The sequence below is a fragment of the Trachypithecus francoisi genome, unplaced genomic scaffold (genome assembly GCF_009764315.1).
Source record: "Trachypithecus francoisi isolate TF-2019V2 unplaced genomic scaffold, Tfra_2.0 Contig01531, whole genome shotgun sequence".
NCBI classification, from domain to species: domain Eukaryota; kingdom Metazoa; phylum Chordata; class Mammalia; order Primates; family Cercopithecidae; genus Trachypithecus; species Trachypithecus francoisi.
This window is the reverse complement of record NW_022681437.1, coordinates 1,918,696-1,927,080: the sequence shown is the minus strand read 5'-3', so window position 1 is coordinate 1,927,080 and position 8,385 is coordinate 1,918,696. Positions and strand designations below refer to the sequence as shown.

Below are 8,385 nucleotides of genomic sequence, written 5' to 3'. Positions count from 1 at the left end.
GAGATGTGACACTAGGTTGTTAAGATCTTTATTTTTTTATGTAGGCATTTAGTGCTATAAACTTTCCTCTTAATACTGTTTTTGCTGTATCCCAGAAGTATTAGTATGTTATTTCTGTTTCCATTTACTTAATTTTTTATTTCTGCTTTTATTTTATTGCTACACAAAATTTATTCAGAATGAAGTTATTTAATTTCCATGTTCATGTGTGGTTTTGAGAGTTCCCTCAGTATTGATTTCTAATTTTATTTCACTGTGATCTGAAAAGGTGCTTGATATGATTGAGATTTTAAAAAATTGTTGTGACTTTATGACCAAGCATATGATCAATTTTAGAAAATATTCCATGCTCAGATGAGAAAAATGTATATTTTTTTATTTTTTTTTTTTTTTTTTTTTTTTTTTTTTTTTTTTTTTTTTTTTTTATTATACTTTAAGTTCTAGGGTACATGTGCATGACGTTTATATCATGTATAACTCCCCAATGCAATCCCTCCCTCCTCCCCCCTCCCCATGATAGGCCCCAGTGTGTGATGTTCCCCTTCCCGAGTCCAAGTGATCTCATTGTTCAGTTCCCACCTATGAGTGAGAACATGCGGTGTTTGGTTTTCTCTCCTTGTGATAGTTTGCTAAGAATGATGGTTTCCAGCTGCATCCATGTCCCTACAAAGGACGCAAACTCATCCTTTTTGATGGCTGCATAGTATTCCATGGTGTATATGTGCCACATTTTCTTAATCCAGTCTGTCACAGATGGACATTTGGGTTGATTCCAAGTCTTTGCTATTGTGAATAGTGCCGCAATAAACAAACGTGTGCATGTGTCTTTGTAGTAGAGTAATTTATAATCCTTTGGGTATATACCCAGTAGTGGGATGGCTGGGTCATATGGTACATCTAGTTCTAGATCCTTGAGGAATCGCCATACTGTTTTCCATAATGGTTGAACTAGTTTACAATCCCACCAACAGTGTAAAAGTGTTCCTATTTCTCCACATCCTCTCCAACACCTGTGTTTCCTGACTTCTTAATGATTGCCATTCTAACTGGTGTGAGATGGTATCTCATTGTGGTTTTGATTTGCATTTCTCTGATGGCCAGTGATGATGAGCATTTTTTCATGTGTCTGTTGGCTGTATGGATGTCTTCTTTTGAGAAATGTCTGTTCATATCCTTTCCCCACTTTTTGATGGGGTTGTTTGCTTTTTTCTTGTATATTTGTTTGAGTTCTTGGTAGATTCTGGATATTAGCCCTTTGTCAGATGAGTAGGTTGCAAAAATTTTTTCCCATTCTGTAGGTTGCCTGTTCACTCTGATGGTAGTTTCTTTGGCTGTGCAAAAGCTCTTTAGTTTAATTAGATCCCATGTGTCAATTTTTGCTTTTGCTGCCGTTGCTTTTGGTGTTTTAGACATGAAGTCCTTGCCCATGCCTATGTCCTGAATGGTACTACCTAGATTTTCTTCTAGGGTTTTTATGGTATTAGGTCTAACATTTAAGTCTCTAATCCATCTTGAATTAATTTTCGTATAAGGGGTAAGGAAAGGATCCAGTTTCAGCTTTCTACTTATGGCTAGCCAATTTTCCCAGCACCATTTATTAAATAGGGAATCCTTTCCCCATTTCTTGTTTCTCTCAGGTTTGTCAAAGATCAGATGGCTGTAGATGTGTGGTATTATTTCTGAGGACTCTGTTCTGTTCCATTGGTCTATATCTCTGTTGTGGTACCAGTACCATGCTGTTTTGGTTACTGTAGCCTTGTAGTATAGATTGAAGTCAGGTAGCGTGACGCCTCCAGCTTTGTCCTTTTGACTTAGGATTGTCTTGGCAATGCGGGCTCTTTTTTGGTTCCATATGAACTTTAAAGCCGTTTTTTCCAATTCTGTGAAGAAAGTCATTGGTAGCTTGATGGGGATGGCATTGAATCTATAAATCACCTTGGGCAGTATGGCCATTTTCACGATATTGATTCTTCCTATCCATGAGCATGGTATGTTCTTCCATTTGTTTGTGTCCTCTTTGATTTCACTGAGCAGTGGTTTGTAGTTCTCCTTGAAGAGGTCCTTTACATCCCTTGTAAGCTGGATTCCTAGGTATTTGATTCTCTTTGAAGCAATTGTGAATGGAAGTTGATTCCTGATTTGGCTCTCTGCTTGTCTGTTACTGGTGTATAAGAATGCTTGTGATTTTTGCACATTAATTTTGTATCCTGAGACTTTGCTGAAGTTGCTTATCAGCTTAAGCAGATTTTGGCTGAGACAATGGGGTTTTCTAAATATACAATCATGTCATCTGCAAACAGGGACAATTTGACTTCTTCTTTTCCTAACTGGATACCCTTGATTTCTTTCTCTTGCCTGATTGCCCTAGCCAGAACTTCCAACACTATGTTGAATAGGAGTGGTGAGAGAGGGCATCCCTGTCTTGTGCCAGTTTTCAAAGGGAATTTTTCCAGTTTTTGCCCATTCAGTATGATATTAGCTGTGGGTTTGTCATAAATAGCTCTTATTATTTTGAGGTACGTTCCATCAATACCAAATTTATTGAGCGTTTTTAGCATAAAGGGCTGTTGAATTTTGTCAAAAGCCTTTTCTGCATCTATTGAGATAATCATGTGGTTCTTGTCTTTGGTTCTGTTTATATGCTGGATTACGTTTATTGATTTGCGAATGTTGAACCAACCTTGCATCCCAGGGATGAAGCCCACTTGATCATGGTGGATAAGCTTTTTGATGTGCTGCTGAATCCGGTTTGCCAGTATTTTATTGAGGATTTTTGCATCGATGTTCATCAGGGATATTGGTCTAAAATTCTCTCTTTTTGTTGTGTCTCTGCCAGGCTTTGGTATCAGGATGATGTTGGCCTCATAAAATGAGTTAGGGAGGATTCCCTCTTTTTCTATTGATTGGAATAGTTTCAGAAGGAATGGTACCAGCTCCTCCTTGTACCTCTGGTAGAATTCAGCTGTGAATCCATCTGGTCCTGGACTTTTTTTCGTGGGTAGGCTATTAATTGTTGCCTCAATTTCAGAGCCTGCTATTGGTCTATTCAGGGATTCAACTTCTTCCTGGTTTAGTCTTGGGAGAGTGTAAGTGTCCAGGAAATTATCCATTTCTTCTAGATTTTCTAGTTGATTTGCGTAGAGGTGTTTATAGTATTCTCTGATGGCAGTTTGTATTTCTGTGGGGTCGGTGGTGATATCCCCTTTATCATTTTTTATTGCGTCTATTTGATTCCTCTCTCTTTTCTTCTTTATTAGTCTAGCTAGCGGTCTGTCAATTTTGTTGATCTTTTCAAAAAACCAACTCCTGGATTCATTGATTTTTTGGAGGGTTTTTTGTGTCTCTATCTCCTTCAGTTCTGCTCTGATCTTAGTTATTTCTTGCCTTCTGCTAGCTTTTGAATGTGTTTGCTCTTGCCTCTCTAGTTCTTTTAATTGTGATGTTAGAGTGTCCATTTTAGATCTCTCCTGCTTTCTCTTGTGGGCATTTAGTGCTATAAATTTCCCTCTACACACTGCTTTAAATGTGTCCCAGAGATTCTGGTATGTTGTATCTTTGTTCTCATTGGTTTCAAAGAACATCTTTATTTCTGCTTTCATTTCGTTATGTACCAGTAGTCATTCAGGAGCAGGTTGTTCAGTTTCCATGTAGTTGAGCGGTTTGGATTGAGTTTCTTAGTCCTGAGTTCTAGTTTGATTGCACTGTGGTCTGAGAGACAGTTTGTTATAATTTCTGTTCTTGTACATTTGCTGAGGAGTGCTTTACTTCCAATTATGTGGTCAATTTTGGAATAAGTGCGATGTGGTGCTGAGAAGAATGTATATTCTGTTGATTTGGGGTGGAGAGTTCTATAGATGTCTATTAGGTCCGCTTGGTGCAGAGATGAGTTCAATTCCTGGATATCCTTGTTCACTTTCTGTCTCGTTGATCTGTCTAATGTTGACAGTGGAGTGTTGAAGTCTCCCATTATTATTGTATGGGAGTCTAAGTCTCTTTGTAGGTCTCTAAGGACTTGCTTTATGAATCTGGGTGCTCCTGTATTGGGTGCATATATATTTAGGAGAGTTAGCTCTTCCTGTTGAATTGATCCCTTTACCATGATGTAATGGCCTTCTTTGTCTCTTTTGATCTTTGATGGTTTAAAGTCTGTTTTATCAGAGACTAGGATTGCAACCCCTGCTTTTTTTGTTCTCCATTTGCTTGGTAGATCTTCCTCCATCCCTTTATTTTGAGCCTATGTATGTCTCTGCATGTGAGATGGGTCTCCTGAATACAGCAGACTGATGGGTCTTGACTCTTGATCCAGTTTGCCAGTCTGTGTCTTTTAATTGGAGCATTTAGTCCATTGACATTTAAGGTTAATATTGTTATGTGTGAACTTGATCCTGTCATTATGATATTAACTGGTTATTTTGCTCGTTAGTTGATGCAGTTTCTTCCTAGCCTCGATGGTCTTTACATTTTGGCATGTTTTTGCAATGGCTGGTACCGCTTGTTCCTTTCCATGTTAGGGCTTCCTTCAGGGTCTCTTGTAAGGCAGGCCTGGTGGTGACAAAATCTCTAAGCATTTGCTTATCTGTAAAGGATTTTATTTCTCCTTCACTGATGAAGCTTAGTTTGGCTGGATATGAAATTCTGGGTTGAAAATTCTTTTCTTTAAGAACGTTGAATATTGGCCCCCACTCTCTTCTGGCTTGTAGAGTTTCTGCCGAGAGGTCTGCTGTTATTCTGATGGGCTTCCCTTTGTGGGTAACCCTACCTTTCTCTCTGGCTGCCCTTAAGATTTTTTCCTTCATTTCAACTTTGGTGAATCTGGCAATTATGTGTCTTGGAGTTGCTCTTCTGGAGGAGTATCTTTGTGGCGTTCTCTGTATTTCCTGAATTTGAATGTTGGCCTGCCCTACTAGGTTGGGGAAGTTCTCCTGGATGATATCCTGAAGAGTGTTTTCCAACTTGGTTCCATTTTCCCCCTCACTTTCAGGCACCCCAATCAGACGTAGATTTGGTCTTTTTACATAATCCCATACTTCTTGCAGGCTTTGTTCATTTCTTTTTCTTCTTTTTTCTTTTGGTTTCTCTTCTCGCTTCATTTCATTCATTTGATCCTCAATTGCTGATACTCTTTCTTCCAGTTGATCGAGTCGGTTACTGAAGCTTGTGCATTTGTCACGTATTTCTCGTGTCATGGTTTTCATCTCTGTCATTTCGTTTATGATCTTCTCTGCATTAATTAATCTAGCTGTCAATTCTTCCACTTTTTTTCAAGATTTTTAGTTTCTTTGCGCTGGGTACGTAATTCTCCTTTAGCTCTGAGAGGTTTGATGGAGTGAAGCCTTCTTCTCTCATCTCGTCAAAGTCATTCTCTGACCAGCTTTGATCCGTTGCTGGCGATGGGCTGCGCTCCTTTGCAGGGGGAGATGCGCTCTTATTTTTTGAATTTCCAGCTTTTTTGCCCTGCTTCTTCCCCATCTTTGTGGTTTTATCTGTCTCTGGACTTTGATGATGGTGACGTACGGATGGGGTTTTGGTATAGGTGTCCTTCCTGTTTGATAGTTTTCCGTCTGACAGTCAGAAGGACTGTCTGTTGGTCTGTTGGAGATTGCTTGAGGTCCACTCCAGACCCTGTTTGCCTGGGTATCAGCAGCAGAGGTTGCCGAAGATAGAATATTGCTGAACAGCGAGTGTACCTGTCTGATTCTTTCTTTGGAAGTTTCCTCTCAGGGGTGACGCCACCCTGTGAGGTGTGGGGTGTCAGACTGCCCCTAGTGGGGGATGTCTCCCAGCTAGGCTACTCAGGGGTCAGGGACCCACCTGAGCAGGCAGTCTGTCCGTTTTCGGATCTCAACCTCCGCGTTAGGAGATCCGCGGCTCTCCCCAAAGCTGTCAGACAGAGTCGTTCGCGTCTGCACCGCCCCTGCTCTTTCCCCTAATGGGCTGCAGCTGTGCGCTGTCCGCAGAGGTAGAGTCTACAGAGACAGGCAGGCTTCCTTGAGCTGCTGTGAGCTCCACCCAGTTCGAGCTTCCCAGCGGCTTTGTTTACCTACTTAAGCCTCAGCAATGGCGGGCGCCCCTCCCCCAGCCTCGCTGCTGCCTTGCGGATAGATCGCCGCAGACGGCTGTGTTAGCAGTGAGGGAGGCTCCGTGGGCGTGGGACCCTCCCGGCCAGGTGTGGGATATATTCTCCTGGTGTGCCTGTTTCCTTAAAGCGCAGTATTGGGGTGGGAGTTACCCGATTTTCCAGGTGTTGTGTGTCTCAGTTCCCCTGGCTAGGAAAAAGGGATCCCTTTCCCCCTTGCGCTTCCAGGTGAGGCGATGCCTCGCCCTGCTTCAGCTCACGCTGGTCAGGCTGCAGCAGCTGACCAGCACCGATTGTCCGGCACTCCCTAGCGAGATGACCCCAGTACCTCAGTTGAAAACGCAGAAATCACCGGTCTTCTGTGTCGCTCGCGCTGGGAGTTGGAGACTGGAGCTGCTCCTATTCGGCCATCTTGCTCCGCCCCTATATTTTTTTATTAAGTGTAATTTTGTGTAGATGTGTATTGGTTCTATTGTTCAGGAGTCCAATTTAATTCCAGAGTTTCTTCGTTAGTTTTCTGCCTCAGTGATCTGTCAGTAGGGTTTTAAAGCTCCCTACTAGTATTATATGAATGCCTCTTTCCTGGGTCTACTAATATTTGTTTTATTAACCTGTGTTCTCTGGTGTTGGGTGTGTATATGTTTAGAATAATTAAATCTTTTTGTTTAATTGAGCCCTTTAGCATTATATAATGCCCTTCTTTGTCTTTTTTTATTTTACTGTTGTTTTAAAGTCCATTTTATCTGATACAAGAATATCAATCCCTGCTTCTTTTTTGTTTTTCATTTGTGTGATATATATTTTTCTACTCCTTCATTATGAGTTCATGGGTGTCATTACACGTTTGGTGGGTTTTTGAAGGCAGCAGATGGTTGGGTCATCTTTAAATCCAATTTGCCAATCTGTAGCTTTTAAGTGGAGTATTTAGGCCATTTATGTTAAATGATATGTGATACCTCACATTGATATGTGAGGTTTCATTCCTGTCATAATGTTTCTGACTAGGTACAGTGTAGTCTCAATTGTGTAACTGCTTTAGAGGACCTGTGGATTTTGTCTGTAAGTGTGCTTTCATGGTAGCAAGTATTGTCTTTTAAAACTCCTTTGAGCATTTCTTACATGATTAGTCTGGTGATGATGAATTCCCTTAGCATTTGCTTACCTGGGAAATTTTTAATTTCTTCCTTATGAAGCTAAGTTTGGCAAGATATGCAATTCTTGGTTAACATTTATTTTTCTTAAGAAGTCTAAAAATAGGCCCCCAGTCTCATCTGGCTTGTAAAGTTTCTCCTGGGAAGTCTGCTCTTAACTCTGTTATGATTTCCTTTATAGGGAATTAGACCCTTTTCTCTAGCTGTTTTTAAGATTTTTTTTCCTTAGCATAGACCTTAGATAGTACAAATATGGAATCCTTCATAAATTTGCATGTCATCTTTGCCAGGGGCCATTCTAATCTTCTCTGTATTGTTCTAATTTTTGTATATGTGCTTCTGAAGTGAGCACCTCTTATTTATTCTTATCAGAAACTTAAATATGTCATAACACAGATGTATTTGCTGTACCCTAATAATTAACTTTTAATTGTATTGATAAATACGTGTAACTTTGGTTCATACAGATGTGTTTGTTTAGTTTGGTCAACTTATTGACCAATGGAAAGCATGACGCTCAGATATTGTTAGAGTTGTAATGTCAATTTAGACATGATAAAAAAAAATTCATGATTAATAATTTCTCTGTTTTTCTCACAGAAAAGAAAATAAGAAATCAAATATTTATAAACATCAGGTATTTCTAGACACTATCCTTTATATATATAGCGTCCAATATAAGCTTCAAAGCAAACTTATCATGTTGTTTTTTTTATTTTCCTGCTTTCTCATAGGAGGAAATTGGGGGACAGAGAAATTAAATAACATTTCCAATTTGATACAAACTGACTCCACCATCCATTTTCTTCACAATTTATCTCACTGACTCCCATTATGTAGATCACTGTAGGCAGGACCATCGTGAATTTTGAATGCTTCTTTCTCAAAACAAATTATACTTTCATGTGTCATTTTCAAATTTTTTTCTTTATCATTTTAGAGAAAAGAAACTGCATAATTAATATTATGCTGCTGTGTTTGTGTGTAGTTTCTAGAAATTACCTACTACTAGCATTTCTTCACTTGCAAATCAGTCCTCTTTCTCTGTAATCTCTCCCTTTACTGTAAGACATTAAAATGTTTAACATATAGAATAATGTAAAATGTAGAAACATTTAAGAAATGGACAGGCAAGGAAGCCTCAAATTTTGTTACATT

At 39.6% G+C, this 8,385-nt stretch overlaps 1 non-coding gene across 1 annotated transcript; it reads right to left on the bottom strand.

Annotated features, from left to right (window-relative positions):
- Positions 1 to 7,473: 7,473 nt before the first annotated feature.
- On the bottom strand, positions 7,474 to 7,579 carry LOC117062694. Its single transcript, XR_004428496.1, has one exon. It is a non-coding gene; the product is annotated as a U6 spliceosomal RNA (small nuclear RNA).
- Positions 7,580 to 8,385: the final 806 nt, after the last annotated feature.